The sequence below is a fragment of the Poecilia latipinna genome, unplaced genomic scaffold, assembly GCF_001443285.1.
Source record: "Poecilia latipinna isolate Pla-1442-1.1 unplaced genomic scaffold, P_latipinna-1.0 Scaffold298, whole genome shotgun sequence".
Classification (NCBI taxonomy): Eukaryota; Metazoa; Chordata; class Actinopteri; order Cyprinodontiformes; family Poeciliidae; genus Poecilia; species Poecilia latipinna.
Window position 1 is genome coordinate 208,999 of NW_015112914.1, and position 19,002 is coordinate 228,000.

At 36.2% G+C, this 19,002-nt stretch overlaps 1 long non-coding RNA gene across 1 annotated transcript in view; it reads left to right on the forward strand.

The window, feature by feature from the left end:
• The first annotated feature begins 34 nt into the window (after positions 1 to 34).
• Positions 35 to 19,002, forward strand: part of LOC106948639 (uncharacterized) — a 38,267-nt gene continuing 19,299 nt past the window's right edge. Inside the window, exon 1 of the long non-coding RNA XR_001425219.1 lies at positions 35 to 266. This is a non-coding gene — a long non-coding RNA (uncharacterized LOC106948639). The remainder of the gene's footprint in view (positions 267 to 19,002) is intronic.

Genomic DNA, 19,002 nt, shown 5'->3' on the forward strand with positions numbered 1-19,002 from the left:
TGCTTATATTATGTCTATGCGTAGCACGCTGGAAACACGCCGGTAGCTGCTGGGTAGGCAACTGACGATGATTACCACTTCCAGGAGTAGAGAGGGAGACGAAAAAAAAAGAAAATAAGAAGAAACAGTCATCTATCTAAGATCCAAAGTCGAGTGACGTAGCTTCACCGAGCTTGACCGAATGCCGCCGATGCAGCTCGAACAAAGCTAGCTAACGCTAGGTATCGGTGAAGGAAATTCCTCTCCTCCAGTGCCAGCCGCTAATGGTAAGCAAGAACCTGATCCAGTTCTCCAGCCATTTCAGGACCCAAGATGCGAGCCAGGAGGCAGTTTATCATGGATCATTTTTCCAGGCCAACCAATCAGGGTCAAACTGCTAGATTTTTCCAAAGAGTTATTGATTTCTATTTAAGAGGCAGAGGGAGGAGGCCCACGGGAGAGCAAAACGGGGGATCCAGGAGAGTCAGACAGGTTTTAGTTTTTTAGCATTAGTGTTGCTGTAATTTTTGTGATGATTAGTTTCCTAAAATTCAGTTCTCAGGCAGTGAGTGCTATGTAGTCTCCTTACAGGAGAGTAAGGCTCAGAAAGATGGAAATAGTTGTATTCTATTGTAGACATAAGATATATTAAAAAAGCCATAAATTATTATGTGGCATTGTTTACTTTTTGTCATGTAACCGCAATAGAAATCAAATAAAATTTGGGGATAAAATTTTTTTCAGGTCACGTTTACAAGTGAGCATGTGAGTATAGCAAAATAAAGAACATGACGTCTGTTGAAATTGTTCATTTGAACTATCAACTGGAAAAGATGTTTTCCAGCTTTTAGGTGGAAAACGGAGAAATATGTCTGAAATTCCTGCCATGGCTTTGTCTAAAAATGTGTTTGTTGCATGAAAAAAAAAGAAATAGTTACACAAACATTATTTCCCACAGCTACAAGTGAAACTAGAGGAAATTGTGGTAAATTATTATTGTGTAAACCCGAGAGATGGAGATAAATGAGCAAAAACCCTGAAATTGAAGTTGGACACAGACTGGGCAGTGCAATTTCTGTCAGTCGACCTTGATGTGAAAATGTCTCTATTATGAGCCTCCATCTGGTGCAAAAATCTATTGGTGGTCCTGGAGCAAGTTTATCTAAAGAGTCCAGAAGACAAAAAATGGCTCTTCTTTCAGCAGGTGGCGAATGCTTCTGTTAGTGCAAGATAATGCTGGATTTTCCAGGCCAACAAAAAAAAACCTTCCTTTTTTTTTGAAATGAGCAAATTATAATGTTTTTTTTTTTAAAAACACATTGTCCTCTGTTGCTTTCTGATTGTCTAAATATTTCCCTATTATATGTGAGGGAATTGAAGTCAAATCTTTGGATTAGAAAATTATTTTAATAATATAAATGACCATAATGAGTAATATAATGTAAACATTTCTGCACATAGTATGAAGGGACAGCGCTGGCCACCGCTGCGTTCCTCTGGTAGATTGTGATTCCTGCTTATGTGATTTCTGCGCCTCGTTTTTCTCAGCTGCGTTGCTTCAGGACATACATGTTGGGGTTCTGCTCAAGTCCCATTTTATCCATCTCTTTTAAATGACTTGCTTCCAGCAGTGACAACGTAAACACTACTGTGTGAAAATAAAGGTGGGAAGCATTTATCATCTGTAACTGTATGTGCATTTGCAGTATCCAAAATAAAGAAGATGTATGAACATCTTCTAAACCAGTGGCCAATAAAACTACATTTAAAAATAAGCTCTTATGACTTTACAATTAACAACCAAATAAATTGGATCTATAAACTTATTTTATGCACACACTCTAACTGATGATCTTTTTAAGGGTTTTTTATTATCAATGCATTAAATTGTTATAGTTTATAAGCATCCTTTAAGAGTCTCATCATCACCTCTGTATAATCAGCGAACATGGATTTCCAGCTCATACACCAGCTGAGCCCTTTATAATGATGCACTACACATCAACAGAACAATAGCTAGTTGATTTTTCACTGGGATATTTCATACCTGCATTGTGTGATGTCCAAATTACAAGGAACCATAAAGCATAACTTTATCACAAGCATTTAAATAGTTATTATATAATCATACAATATAATAATATGTTATGTTCTGTCCTTCCCTTATAATCAGCCAGAACAGTTTGATGACTGACGACACTTTGTCTTGAATCAATTCTTTATTCCTTTCTGGTTCTGTTTGTCGTTATTTTAAAACGGCATCCATTTCCCCTCTGTGGAAAAGTTCTTCTCTCAGATAGTTTTGAGCCAAACTTCCCTTTCTTCTTTTCAATGTTTTATTAAAGATTGTTGCTGATCGGTTTATTGCATTGCCTTTTCTTGTACAATGTTTACACTACTTTATATATTTATTAGTGTGTTTGTTATTTGTCTGCCATTTTCTTTCAACACAATCTGGGGAGTATCTCAGTAGTCCATCATTGGAACAACTCTATTTTCTTTCAGCATTTTAACAAAGCTGACAAAATGATACAAACATTGATCAGTCTTGTCATAATAATGAAAGTGTATATTTCTTTTTCATAAAGTTACTATAAGTTCTGTTGAAAACATATTGTCAAACAAAAGTAAACAAGCTGGGCTTAATATTCTGAATGTAAAGTTGTTAAAAACTGTAGAAAATATACTTATAACATCCTATTTGTCATGTGTTTAATTTGAGTTTGGAGAATGGAGAATTTCCAGCAGCATGAGAAATAGCAAAGATAATACTGTTCCCAAAGATCACAAGTATTCCTTCTCCTGCTCCAAATACTCATCTAAATAGTCTTTTACCTGCAATAAGTAAAATCATGGAAACAGTGGTGTATTTTCCATGTTTCCATGGAAAATACACCACTTTGTATTAAGAAATACAAAGTTATTTTTTTGAAAATAATTTTAAGATTATCATTATGCCATCAAGACCAGGTTGCACTACTGAAACTGCTTTGATTCAGATAACTTATGATTGCCACAGAGAAATTGATAACTGATTATTGTGTATTATCAGATTTCTCCACTGCCTTTGATATAATAAACTACATTTTAATTGAGGAAATACATACTATACATGCAGTCATCGGGTAGAGAGCTATTTAATAAATTGGAAACGGACAGTGTTCTCTTAGCATACCTTCTTGTAAATAAAATCTGTTTCTTGCAGAGTTTCTTAAGGTCAGGTCCATTACTGTTTCAATGTTTCAAGTTATTTTCTACTTTGATTAAAAAAATTCAACAGCTGTTGTTTATGCAGATAACTCCATGACATATATTATTAAAGTTGTGAAAAACTCTCAAATATCTTAAATCATGATGCTGATGATGTGAAGTTGTAAATAACTAAAGTCTTTAAATTAAATACTCAAAGTTTTGCTCAATGGCACAGAACTCAGACCATTTTTGGCTCCAATGTACCTGAAGCATAAAGTACATAACATGTTCTTATTGTCTGTACAGTTCATCCATTACTATGTAAGACCTCAATATGATTTCAGACAATGTGAATTTAGTTGCTTGCAAGTTTCATGCAGCTGAAATGACCCAGCAAAGTCATTTTAATTTTATAAAAAATAGTTATTGACAGTTAGTTATGCAATAGCAATGTTAGCTATATTCTTTGTTTGATGAGCAGTGCTGCAGAAAAATGCATTCATGAGTTTTCTCATGAATGTTAGGACTTAAATGCACACCCTTAGCTGCAGTTTATCTTTTATATGTGAGATAATTGCAGTAAAAATAAAACATGAAATATTAATTTCAAAATAAGACTTTGAGTGTACTATAAAACAAGGTGTTTATCTAACCAGATCACCATTATACAGAATACCCAGATTGTTCCCATATTTTGCCTTCAGTCAAGCTGCAGCATAATTTGTATAGAATTAAAAGACTCCGGCATTACTGTTTAATGGCCCTGAACCAAATTAAACATTTAAAAGGTTCCACCATCAAAGTGATGTAAAGGGAAATAAATATTAATGAATGAACCATCACTTGGTTCAAAGAGCTAGAAGCTGGAGAAATTAAAAGGGCCCAAGTAAGGAGGAATTCTCACAGTAGTGCATTAAAGGGCCACTAAAGGGGTCACATTTTTCATGTGACCACATGCAAACCAATGCATAGGTTCTGCTGTGAGGCAAATACAATAAACGGTAAACTTTACCTCTGATGCTGAGATTATTGCAAGTACTAGATCATAAAAACATTTGCATATATGTTGGAAAAAAATAAATCCCAAACTTTTGGAAATTTTAATCGATAATATTGCAGAACAATGATTCAAAATTTTGATCTTAGCACTGAAATTACAAAATTATATTTATTTCCTGTGAATCAAACTTGAGAACTTCATTGCGCTAAAACTTTTTTTAAATGCTACCAAAAGAGCCCATTTCTAGCAACTGAGGCAGGAACACCGCGCGTGCACCCACGTCAAACCGCGTGGGTGCATGAGGTTCGTCAGTACGTACAACTTGAATCATCATTTTTAACTGTAGCTAGTTTTGAATGTATATTTTTTTCCTCCATCTCTTGAAACAGAATTGCCATCATTGTCTGTGCCCTCAGGAGTTCTGATCCCTGACTATGTGATAAGGAAGAGGCCGGATTATTTTTCATCTTCGAAATGTTTCAGCATTTGTGGCAGCCCAGGGAGGTGTAGGCAAAATGGGCTACTCATCATGGCAGGATGACAAGTGTGTGGGTGTAAACTTGACCAAAAAAGCTGAGAAAGTGAAGACTAACGACTCATTTTTTTTTTCTTCCTTGGGGCAAAACGTTACACGTTTATGTGTGAGGATTCCATGTTGCCCACTGGCAGAAATAGTGATGTTCTTCATAATGCAGTATTGTATTGTAATGAGTCGGTGTCAGCATGCCACAGTTTGACATTATTAATATAGTTGGAGAAATATAAACTTAAACTAACTTAAACAAATCCTGAATATATATATATAATGATGACTGTCAGTGTCAAATCAGCTAAACCCTAAGTTTAAATCCTGAAAAGAAAGAAAGAAAAAATGTGTGATTTTTCAATGTGTGAGCCATGGTCAAATCACAATGCAAACAGAAACACATACAAGACAAGACACAATTTAGAAATCCTCAATAAACCTCAATTTTTTTTTATGTTTGCTGTAATTGCGAGCAATTGGATACCAGGATGGGTTTAATATAACAGGAGTTGCAGATTTTCTGTTCTACTTGTACTATGGAAAGTTACATAAAATTTTCTCATCATGAGCAAATTTCTCCATGTTTGGTTTCTTGACAAAATCATTCCTAAGACTGATGTTTGAGAATGTCTCATCATTATTTTCTTCCTGTTTGTTTTCCTACCAGAACTTGAAAATATCTGCCAACTATCTGGCAAGCAAGTTTCAGCTCACAGGCTATGTGCTTGCATTTTAAATAGTCCATAACTTTCACTCGTCTATCTCCAAGGCCCCAGAAAAGCAGCAGAAGAAATGCTGTGCTATTCTAAAAGAAGCATCCAGGGAGTATTTGTGTTTGACGGAACGCTCTGCTGCCATTTAATTAAGGCTTACATGACGAGGTTTCAAGATGAACTGCACTCATTTAGTTTGAGCACAGAGTCTCTAGTGTGGGCTTGTATAACTTGGTTTCAGACAGTGTGTTTATATTTTTAGATTGTATTTGTGTTTTGCTTTCAGTCAGTATTGAAATAGCGGTTTCTGTGAGCTTTTTTGATGAACACGTTATCTTATTTAACTTATCGCTGTTACAGAATTTCTTTTACTTGCATAACAGAACTGGAAAAAATAAAATATGACAAAATGATACTCTGTGGGATAGATGCACAGTGCAAAAAATGAAATAATGTGTTTTTGATGCCATTAAACTCACCATAAAAAGGGGAAAGAAAAGCTCGGTAAGATCTGCCATCTCTCAGAATATTAAACTGCATATGAGCCCATTTGAATGAATAATTCAAAGAGATGAAATGAAGCATGCGCAGGCTGCTAAAATGCATGGATTTATTTTGCATAGCTTTGAGGCTGTTACTACTGTGAGTAGGGCTGGTTGCACTGCCTCATTCGCCATGATCGATTGTGAATTTTCGAATTTGAATCTGTGCTCCCTCTGATAAAAATGAGTTTACACCACACTGAAGATCTGTTTGAAAGCAAAAAAAAAGAAAGTAGCTTCCTGGCTGACAGTCAAGAATTAATAAGACATAAGGCAAAGATGTCCTTAGAACATAGTGAATATCTGTATTACAAGGCACACAAATGTGTTAGGACATTGTGATTTCTTTGCAGGGTAATAATTACTGAAGTTTGCTATCAACCAGTTATTATTGGAGTTTGCAAAAAGTATTCAGGACCTCCTACACTCTGTGACATTACAACCAGAAGCTTCAGTGTGTTATTTGGGTATTTCATGTGACAGACAAACAAAAAGCAGAGCACAATCTTCAGCAGAAGGAAAGGATTATCATTTTAAAATAGTTTTTACAAATGAAAGCCTGAAAACCATGGATTCCATTTGTACTCAGCTCCTGTCTGCCAACATTTTGTACAACTACCTACAAAACTGAAACGGGTTTTTGAGCAAGTTACTACCAGCTTTCGCCCATTTTTCTTTGCAAATTTGCTCAAGATCTTTCAGACTGGTTGAAGTGTCTTGATCAGCAATTTTCAAGTTTTGCCACAGATTCAAATATTTTTTTCTGACATTGACTGGAAGACTGAAACACCTGAAAACATTAATCTAAGCAATTTTTTTTTGTCGTTCCAGGTTTGTGTTTTGGTTTGTTGTCTTATTGAAACATTAACCTCTTTTCTCACAACTGAGAATTTCTTCAAGGATTGTCCTGTATTTAGCTCTATCCATCTTCCTATCAGGTTCGACCATCTTCTTTGTTCCTGCTGAGAAATTGCATTCCTGTACATTGAATGTGATTTTATAACCTAACTCTGCTTAGATTTTATTTTTTTTACTCTGTCTGGTATGTTCCTTTCTTCATGATGCTGTTAGTCCACTATTGTTGTCAATTTTCTTAAGAACTTAACAGGCAATTCTTTTCTCATTCTAATTTGTCACTTTGGTTTGGCTACTATGTCCCAGGACTTTGAGAAGTAGTTCTTCTCAAAGGAAGGGGGCTTCTTTTTTAGTGTATAAAGTTATACACTAAAAACGTTATACATTTCAGTGCATAAAGTTTTTCTTAAGTTACAGTTAATCCTCCTTATGCCTTTGGGTCATAACAATCTGAAATTGAGTTTAAAAACAGACAAGAAAATCCTAGTTTATATCTTTTCAACTAGAAATTTTGATGACTTGTTCTAATTTGATCTCAGGAGAAAAAAAATTTAATGTTACCTTTTTTCATATTCGCTTGTAAGCTGTTCAAAAACAGTTACAAATATTACCTTTGGATCATTTTGCCCCAATAGTTATACTGTGTTGAAATCACAACCATGGAGTCAATTACACACCACAAAGATGTGAACATGCTTCAGTTCTATCTAAGATTTATTAGGAGAAGACAACAAAATGAAAAGACGTGTGATCTTCTCCAGCAGAGTGCTCTGCCTCACTCTGCCTGGATTTGGCAGCCAAGTAGGTCGAACTATAGATGAGGGTGTTTAGAAATGTGGGAACATATGGAATCTCATGACTGAAATTGAACAATATTGCCACCTGCTCAGAATGTGTCCCAGAGGGCAGAAAGAGCGGGAAAGCAGTGTGGGAAAGTACAGGTTCTCGTGATTGAAATTTAACAATATTGCCACCTATACAAAAAAATAATACAATAAACATCGTCATAGAAACAAGTGGTATCTCCATAATAAATGCAATCTTTCTGCCATGTCAAGAAGACAAAATCACTCAATTTGTGGTGAGTGGCAAGTTGTTCCTTCAGGCAAAATATATTTTAAAAAAATCATGCTTAAGATTCAGTTAAGCTATTTATATTGGGATCTACTTAAGCCAGATCATTATGACCTGGAGCACTGAATATGAGGAACACAGCAGGGTTAAGGCATTCTGTTCACTGCTATGGGGAAGCTCTATGTAGGCCAAGTGACAATGAAACCAATATTCTCTCAGTTGTCTCAAAAATGTTTGCATGGTTGTGTCAAACACAAAATAAGATTGCAAAGATGCCAAAATCGTAATCCATTCATTTTCTAACAACCTGTTTCAGCTGAAGCAAGGCACAGCATGTCACTGGTCCTCTATCTGTGACAGGACTAGATAAAAAAAACCCACAAAACAACATCAACTGTGTACCAAAATGTCATACATATATATTTTTAAACCTGTTAGAAAACTGGAATACACAGTTTGTGGAAGAGACTGTTCAAATTCCAACCAAGACTCAAACCAGTCCTGTTGTTTCAGAAACCTGACATGCTGAATTTAACATTATAGAGAAGTTAGTAAAAAAAAAAAGTCTTCTATCGAGACTGTATTTTTACTATTTAAGTTTTTTCAGAAATCAATCTTGTTGCACAAAATTTGAGGCATTGCTGCATTAAGATTGTGTTGTGGAAGTCAGTTTAGTCGCTAAAAACCGAAAACTACTGTCTTCGAACTCAGTTTGGTGCTACATAGGCACATGAAAGTCAAAAGTGACTCAATCAAGCTGGACTAAGACAAAGTAGAAAGCTGTACAGCAGACAGACAAATCTAATTTGTTTCTTTTTATCTTTTGTTTGGAAACCTTGTCTCCTCTGGGCCAAGAGAAGATGAATCATCTGGCTTGTTTGGGGGGCCAATTTCAAAGTAAGCATTCATGATGGTAATGCCTTTTTACTGAAAGTCCTATTAAATGTGAATAATATAAAAAAGCTTTTGGAGCAAAATATACCATAAATGCAAGACCACATTTATTGCTCAAGATAAAAAAAAAAAAAAAAAACCTTCTGGCCTGACTACACCACAGTTTAGTAATATTTCTTACTGAGTGCTGAATTTGTCTGCCTTTATTAATGACCCACCATGTATGGAAACAGGGGAGATGTAAACGGTACTGATGCTTAGTAACTCAGACAGGAGATGTTGGATAAAATGGCACTGAAGTAGGGGATTTGTTGGAGCAGTCAGTTTTACAGGGCAAATATGCATAGCACAGCAAAACGAAGGAATAACAACATCAGGCTGAGTTGAAGGTAAATAACTGCTTGTCAGTTAATAGTGGCTGTGTAGTCTGATGGTTACTGGGAGAGAGGATCTCCTGTGGTGTTCGTTGTTTTCATTTATGACAGCAGAATGTTAGTAGTTGCTCCCGTGCTCATTTAGAAATGTGTTGAGTGGGTATGAGGCAGTGATCTCCCTAGTGGACTGTCTGGTACTTGTAGTCCTCAGCTACCACTGCTAAATCCATCCCTTTGATGAGGGCAAGTGACAGCAGGATTCTTTTCTCTCTTGAATTCTCCCCTGCCAGCCTCTTCTTTTCTTTGTGACATTGAGCTGCAGGTTGTTCAGGCCTCACTGTGCAACAGACCCACATCCCTGCCGGTGCATCCTACAGTCCCAGTCATCCGAGAGTTTACTATTATGTCTGACATCTGAGGTTTTGGAGGAAAATCGTCAGGAAGGCAGGTCTGTCCACTGGGAAGTTGCACTGCTTCCCAGTAAATACCTAACATACATGTGAAGCATTTCATGCCAGACCTGATGTAAAAACAGGCAGATTTTTCCTGCTCTTTGCTCTATTCAAAAAAGCTTGGAACCCAAGGTGAGCTGCAGGATTACATTGCATCTAATTAGGCATGCAGCAACAAAACTGTCTATGCATGTTTGCTGCTATTTTGTTGTTGTCTTTAAATGTCCAGATTTTAAAGTGATTACAAACATATGAAATACAGCTTCACTGACACAGTAAACACACCTGCATCCCACCTGGGTCTTCCATGCTCTTTGGAGCTTTCTAGCTTCTAAATCTGCACAATTTTCCATAAATCAGCGTAATATATTGTGGTCTCGTGTGTGAAATAAGGGGGAGCTTGAGAAAGCTGCCCGAGGGTCATGGTTACTGAGCAAATGAAAAATATGTTAATTGCTATACACCGCAGAAACACAATTTAGTTTTGAATGAAGCCAAAATGTGCTCACCCGGACACACATTATGTGAAGTCAAGAGTTTTGAAGATACGCTTGCACCTACATGTACTGTAAAAAGTATACAAAAGAACTTTTCATTTTCCCCCGGGCCTTTCTAACCTTCAATGTTTTGCCCTATTGATCTGGTTGCAGTTGCAGTGCATTAAGCTTTGCCTTGTGGGATTCTATGCTCTTGGTGCTCTTTACAGAGTTACTGCAAAGTTTTCCACATTCAATATGGATTCTTCCACAACTTCCTGTAATGCAGTACTTAAGTATTTTGATTCACATTTAAACTTATTGGACGGAGAATCTTTATGGCAGGGAGTCTCTTTTTTTTAAAAGGCACATGCAGTTCTGGACAAAAGTGTATATATATATATACTCCCATTCGTACAAAGGACGTTTACCAATTTCTTCCATCAGTTTGTGACCTTAAACTCAAGCTCACTTGGTTTATGAACCATAGTGAGAGTCGTTATTCAAAGATCATTGCTGGCCAAAAACAACACAAAGACCCATTTCACTTCTACCAAAAAAGTCTAGAGAAAGACTTTTGAGATAATATTCTTTGCACTAAGATAAAAGTTAAACATTTTTGATGGCGTGCATCATGTTGCATTGATCACCTGGCATAAAACTAACATATCAATCCATTGTTACAGCTTCTTGTCCTTGCAGGATCAGGCAGGGCTGGTTCCTGTCTCTAGTGGTCAGTGTGAGATAGGTGGGCAACACACACACACACACACACACACACACACACACACACACACACACACACACACACATTCACCTGATTAGACCAGTTAACCTGAAAATCATGTTTTTGACATGTGGGAGGAAGCTGAAGTACCCTGAGAGAATCCATGCATGCAGCATGCTAACTCTATGAGGATCTTCTTGTTGCAAGGCTGCTCCACTATGCAGATAAAATAAAGTAAAGGATTGTCTGCAATTCTTTCAAACTTTGAATTCAGTGCTACAGATATCTATGCATACCAGCTGTGACAGATTTCTCTACTGTGATTAATACTCCAGCTGTATTCCTCCATCCCTATTTGAAGTTGTATTCATGTATTAACAGTGGTCTGCAAAATGTCACTGTTGTATGACATGTATCGACATGAAATTGTCTGCTCCAAGCCATAAATCATGACATGGGTATTAATTTGATGTGTTCCAGTTTATTAGCATCTGCTGCATAACTGATGTGACTTAAGGAGGGCAGACATTGTGTTAGTTCATCATATTTAACTTGCCAACCTACATGGCAAAGGACTGTAACTAATGCTCACTTTCTACAGCTAGTCCCATTATCCCCAGCTGGTTTTAAGCCTCGGCCTCTTCAAGTCTGTCCAACCAATAAAACTGAAGCAGTATGTTTCTGAAAAAGTTGGTTAATAAAGGAAGTTTCTCAGTTTTTAGAGTTAATGTTCAGAGTGTGCAGTTATATAGATAAATTGAGATGACTGACTCGAAATCTGGGTAAACTTGTTGGATGTCCAACACTTGGATGATAGACAACAATACAATATCTGTTCACGACATTGTCCTAACATTTTTTGTTTCAGATTGTGTTAAACATCACATTAACACATGGAAAGTTATCTGCAATAATGCCTGCTTTCCTAGAAGTGACCATACATGAAAACATGAAAAGCTGTCTTCTCAATGAAAACAGGCATTAATCCAGATTAGTTGTTCATCATCACCTTAATCTGCATCTTAATGCTCATAGTTCTATTGGAAATTGGAAATTGTACTGTTCTGTAATTTATTTTGGCGCATGACATTGTGTAATATGATCTTATATTTTCTCATATTAAGGCCTGGAAACTATTATATTGTTTATTTCAAAGGTAAGTAGTTCCATTGTCCTACATGTTTTAGATCTCTCCAAAACACACCTGAATCGCCCAAAAGACATAATCTAAGCTCTGCTGAGTTTACTGCTCTGTCCTGATATATTTTATGCTCAGAATGTTGAGGTTAGATTACACTTTATGAAAATTGTTCCTCTCAATCTGGAAGCAGCGGAAGAACACGCTGTCTGTTTTGTATTTGGTCCATTAAAGAACATTGAGATAATGCTTTATAACTTAACTGTGCAGGTGACCAAATCAATTTTAAGCAATAATTTAAAGTCCATTTTAATGTGATGACAGCTTCTTTGTGTGCTCAAACTGTGAGACTTCTATAAAATCTAAAAGTTTCAGTCTTTACACAATTAAATAAAAGGTTTAATTCCCCAAGCCAATTTGACCAAGTTAGAGGACAAATTACATGAGTAATGAAAAGTAATTGGGCATCCTGTAAATGAAAGAAAGACAAACGGGCCTGTCACCTCCACTTCTACTCAGCATTTTGCCTTATTCAGCTTTTAATTCCCCCATTTCTCAAACACTGACATCCAATCTACAGTTCCAAATATGTAAAGGCACTAAAGACCTCTGACAACAAAAGAGTTTACAAAGCAAGGCAAACTCACTGCTTTGTGCCTACAATTAGTTTTATTTTCCACTGTATTCATAAAGAAGACGACCATCAAGTCCAGAAGATAAAAACAATTTGCTCCTATTTTGTGCTGAACTGCAGTTATTCCGTCGCCAGTCACAGATGTAAGGAGTTGCAGTGATCAAAGAAAGTGGGGTGGGAAAAAATGTATGTTTTTCTGTTTTGTATTTTATATTTCAGAAAATTTCTGGTCTTGATCTGAGGAATCTTCTCTTAACATATGATCGGATGGATCACCTTTCAATATTTACATCAAAAAGTGATATGGATGCTTTTGATGCATTTCAACTGCTTCATCTGGAGATTAAAATCACTGACGGTAACAGAAATGTGATGTGTGACATCTAAACCCATAATTAAAAAAAATTAAACCATTTTTATATTTAAAAAATTAAAAAAAAAACCATCACAAGCACCTTAGTGGGAAGAGAGGATAAATTCCACATTCAGTGACATCGCTCACCCATTCTTTTTCTTTAAACTAGCAGTGTGACAACTGTCCCATTTGGTTCTCCTGCTTCAAAATTGCCAAAAGTTTGTAATTCTAATTCTCTAACAGGTTAGATGGGATTTATTGCCAGGTATCTAAGTGCAACACAGCTGTATTTTTATATGACTGTAGGATTTTAATGATTTGAAAACTGAAAACTTGCTGTTGGTTCTCTGTCTCTGTTGAGCTGTTGTGTTTATACCTCCCATCCTTTTATATTCCCTGTGCACCGATTAGGCTGTACTGAATTGACTGTCTGTTGCTCTTCAATGAAAATGACTCCTAATGGGCCTCACTAAATGGCCAGATCCAAGGCAGTGGAGGAGAAACTAGGGGTTTCTGCACAAAACAGTCGACACAGCATCAGTAAAAAGACAGAAAAGTCAGTGTGGATTGAGCAAGAGAGCCGCTTGCTGTACTAAGGGGCTCCAAATGTCGGTGAAATGCAGTTAACGAGCCTGACCTGGCAGGGAACCAGAGGGTAGGTGGCTGTCAAGTAGAGCCTGGCATTTTGGGCTTGTTTGAGTGTGCTTGCTGGCCAGCGAGTGCCTTGTGTGTTTGTTTATTTGTTTGGCTCAGGCACCCAGCAGGCAAAATAATTGAGTTCACATGTCGATAAGGTCTTTAAACATTAGCTTTGCCATGGCAGCCACAACTGGGCCATAATAACCTTAATAATTGGTTTTTAGATGTCACTTCTAGTCTAAATTGGATATTAATTGCGATGTTGATTTAGCATGACAAGCATGCACGCCAACAAATATACAACTACCTGAAAAATATGTTTACTGTTTCAAAACCAGTTGATTGCCGTGAATTGCAATTATCCTTCATTTGAGCAAACGGAATGTGGAAATTAAAAGATTTTACCATCAAGTCGATGATTTTAAAAGTCAACACACTTTGCTCTTTCAACCATCACTTTAGAAAAGATGGGTAATTTTTGACTAACAAAATATATTTAAATATTTTCACACACATACTTTTAGTCTCTAACAAATTTGGTGCCTACTCGATTCCTTTAACATAAAATGATCACAGTGTACTTCAACATATGGCCTGTTACCATATTGAAGTTTGGAAGTTTACAAGTAAATGTCTAAGTGTGTAGCTCAAGATGCTTCAAGAGAAGTTATTGATGGTAAATAATAACAGGATCAGATGACATGATCATCGTCCTTATTCTATATGAATCCAAATTAGTTGATTCTGGAGCCTAATGCTAATTGATGCTCCAAACACCAGCAGTTTGCATTAGACTCTGTACACATTATACCCAGGAAGATCATCGGTGGCACACAACCTCAATCTGCACATCACATTTAAAGGGTGGAAAGTAAAGCAACGACAGCAATGATTTATAGAAATACATTTATGATTTTCTCTTTACACTAAAGCTTTTAATACATTTCCTGTGGGGATATTTTCTCCTATGTTTTCTTCCAGTTTGTTAGCATATTTAAATCAAAGTTTTCCAGTCGTTACCGGGCACCTGTATACTCACAAAACTGCTGTTAACACTGAACATAGCTGAAAATGTTAATGAGATGGAAAACATATGCAGCTCCATTTATTTACAGCACAACAATTATTTTTGATGCGCATCCATCTGACATAAGTAAACACATATAATTGCAGACATGCTCAAACATGTAACAAATGCTCCATGAACAGCCTACTCACAAGCCTGTTGTATTTGCCCAAGAAAACAATTAACCTTGAGCAGAGCGAATGGATTTTGGAGGCAAAGGATTGAAAGATGAATGCTAAGTAGGCAGTTCCTGCTGCTCAGTGACAGGCACAGAATGCACAGATATGGAGCTATACTATAAAAAACATTATTGTTTTCAATGCTAAAAAATGTCTGTGCTTATATTCTTGCATGTTTATATATGAGTCATATGTCGATGGATGGGAATTTTGCGTCTGGCTGTATGTGTGGACTTTATGCGTCTGCTGGGTTTTAAAAATCCTTAAGCTTTCACAAAGATGCAGAGATGAGAGCTGGACACAACTCAATCGTTTGAAAAAGAAGGATGACTTTGAGGCTATTTTATGATGATAAATGAATCATTCATGTGTCAACAGATAACAGTTTGTTTCAACAAATCACACAGGAAAACCAACCTGAAGGTCAACTATCAAGCCAACCAACCAAAGAACAAACTAAAACTATTCCACCCAGTCATCCAGCTATAAAACAAAACAATCATCCAACCACAACCAAGCCAGCATATTGGTCAACCAACTGAACGACCAACCAATCAGCAATCAAGAAGCCAACTACTAAAAAATAGCCAGAAAACCAGAGAGCATCTTCAAACGCTAAAACTAAAACAACCAACCAACCAACCAACCCAGTAACCAGATACCCAATGAGTCAACCAACCAGTACCAACTAGCCATAAAATACCGCAAAGCACCTGAATTATAACTTTGGGTTTGAAAAGCATTTTGTTTGCTTAGATATTGAAACTAGTCTCAAAAAAGCAATAGCAGTCTTTCTAGGAAAGGTAGGCGATCATTTTGCATCTACATTGCTTTTTAAATCCACTTTATATCAAGATTTATAGTTATTTATAAGGTTTAAAAATTTGTTGCCAATAACTGTTAACAGAATCTGAACATATTGGAAATATATATTTATTGACATTGTATCTAAGATCAGCCAGAGTCCTGCCCTGAATTGTGCCATTGCGTTTACACTAAGGTGAATTTCTAAAATGTTGTGGTAACTTTTTATAACAAAACTTAGCAGCATTGCAATGGTAGTACCTAAAATGCATACAAATAATGTAGAAAAGAATATTACTATTGCATTTGATTTTTACATCCTAAGCTGTGCACCAAATTGTGAATAAAATTAAACCAAAGATGTTTCCTCCTTTAAACTTGAGGTTCACAACATGCACCGACAATTGTCATCTCATGAGACAGAGACCTAAAAATGACAGCCGTCTGTTGGAAGGTCACAACCTGTGCACTACAAATCCATTTGAGCTTTTTGGCATGGCGATCTGCTATTATAATGGCCACCCAGAGGGGAAGTGCCTAGATGGATGGAGCTTTTTTAATCTCAGAAAAGCAAACCTCTATGACCTTGTCAGGAGGTGTCCTAGGTCCAGGTGACTGACGAGACTCCCCACTGGCTTGGCACATAGCAGGAAGCAAAACCGGTGGGTAGAGAAAGATGAGATGGGGAGTTTGTAGAAATCTCATGGCAGACTTAGATAAAAGACAAGTGTTTAGTGGCTGCAGAGAGATGAGAGATGGGGTTGGTATTTGTCAGAAAGAAAACAGTAATTATTGGAGCCCCTCTTCCATGTGGAGCCTGTTAGAAGTAGAATGTCAATCTTTGTTTTTTTTTTACCAACTCTAAATCTTTCTTTGTAAGAGCTGCTTCACTTTGCTGAAATGATTAAACAGATAGGGACAATGCAGCAGAAATATTCATCTTAAATTAATTTGTTTACGAAGCTAAATGACCTGAGCTTCATGATTCCTTTCTCAGGTTTATTGAAATCAGTTTGTTGCTGAATGACTCTTGACTAAATAACTGAAGATCTTTATAAAGAATCAGGACAACACAAGACAAAAAATTATAATCATTGTGAGGATATACTCAGGCTTTCAGAGAGGGAAAAAACTCATGTAGCAAAGAATATGGGAAGAAATTAGCTACATAACCAAACTCATAATCCAACTGTATACTCATGAAGAAGTAAATATATCTACTAATCTATTTTAAACCTACCTGGCCTCTGAATGTCCTGGATAGCCTGTCAAGTCCTCTACTGGGACATTACAGCCGTGCAGATGCCGTCTTGCCTTATTTGGCTGCAGGCTATTTCATTAAAAAATTAGTAAGTGGAGTGCAGAATGGATAAAAGGGTACTTTTTTAAAAAAAATAAAAAATCTGACTGATTCTGAAAAAAAGTGACTGATAACTGGGATGAGCAAAAAGCCAAACAGTTTAACTGGGTAGCAGCCGGTCACATGAGATGACCTACGAGAAATTTATTTTACACAAGTCAGGGATTATGAGCAGTCTCTGTGAAAGTGTTTAGGCTTTTAATGCCTGTGTTTCTGTTGACAGTTTACAGTGATGGCTTTGGGTGGGATGGAGGAATTTGTAAGTATATGTAAGAAACGTTTCTGCTAATTTAGAAAGTTAAATAAAACATTTTAATTTTGTATGACAAAACATCCAGTCTTTTCCTGCAAGATTGTTTATCAAAGGGAGATATTCAGATATTACTGTGGTTTACACATGCTTACAGAGTTAAAAAAAAAAAAATCTCAAAATCGTCACCCAAAGAAATATGGAATTAATGTGGTTGCGAGAATGAAATATGTTAGAGTTTTATCTTTACTGTGAATAATGCCTTTTTTCAAAGGAGACAATATGCAAATTTTAACCATACTCATACAGGTGCGTCTTGATGAATTGGATATTATTGAAAAGTTAATTTCTTGAGAACTTCATTAAAACCTTCCAAACTGATAAACTTCTAAACCAGGTCAAATTGAAGCAGTTATGTGTGCAAAGCAAATCGTGACAAAATACTGAGGTTTTCATTACATTTCTGTAATAAAATAGTTCTCCATAGGATTTTTAATAATTATAAGGACAAATTATTAAAATTAGCACAAATAAGCAATTGACATATTTTGCTGTGTGTGATATGATTCGATGAGCTTCACTTTCCTTAATTGATCTTCTGAAATTAATTAACTTTTCAATAATATTTGAGCTTAATATGGTGCACCTAATAACTACTGCTTGAAAAAAAATTGGATTACAGCTTTACCTTTGCCCACATGTACCTTACTCCTGAGTAAACAGAAAAGAGGTTGTCAGTCATCAGCTCATTCAAATCTTCAGGTTTATTAAAGCACAAGGGAAACTCTATAAAACTAATTTACACTCACTGATGAAATCCAGAATACTGGGGAATAATCTTGCAGGCCAGTGTTACTTTTATTTATTAAAAACATGTAAACCTTTTTCTCATGTGGTTACCAGCCTAATCGCTTCTCAGTCTTGCGTTTGAGCATATTTTTGCATAAACTAAGTGAAAATAAGGGTTTTATCAGGGCCATGTTGTGGGGGTCAACACATTTATACTCCATTCACACCTATGAGTGATTATGTGTGTTTAATGAACATGACGGTGAAAATACCACAGGGACAAGATTAAGAGACAAAATGCAAGTAAACTTGTCTCTTCTTATTGTGAAGTCCCATGCTAAATAACAATGTGTGGAAATTAGTTTCATCTATGAAATCCAATTTAATTTTGTACTGTTTATCATAAACAGATAAACATTTACCAATTTGTAAACAGAACTTAATAAACATAGCTTATTAAGTGGAATAAATAAATGCACAGGGCTGTTTTCATAGGTTTTTTTGAGCGTTAAAGTGAAAGAAATGCGTGATAATATTTTGAAATGTAGAATGAAATAGATCATAATTTAAAATAGCAGATAGGCCGGTATTTAATTATGTTTTGCATCTTTTCATAACACTGTTCACCTTTAGTTGGTGTTTGGAGGTCTGTGGCATTTAACCAAACCAGCTGCAAAGATTGGGATGCAGTCTAGTTAAAGTATAGACAGCCAAACGTTTCATACAAACACAGCTGCCAAAAATGGAATTCAAGCCTTATTATATTGCTTGCTGGTGTGTTAGTGAGTTTTGTTCAGCACTTGAGTCGCTGTGGGATTAAGAGGGCAACCTAGCTAAAGTACCGTGGAGTGCTCCAGCGTTTCTCCAGACATCAATTATTTTCTTCTTAGGTTTAAAACTAAAGTTTTTTTTTTTTTTTTTTTTTTTTAAAAAAGAAAAAAAAAAAAAAAAAAAAACCCCCAAATTTCCTTTTTGTTTTTCTTT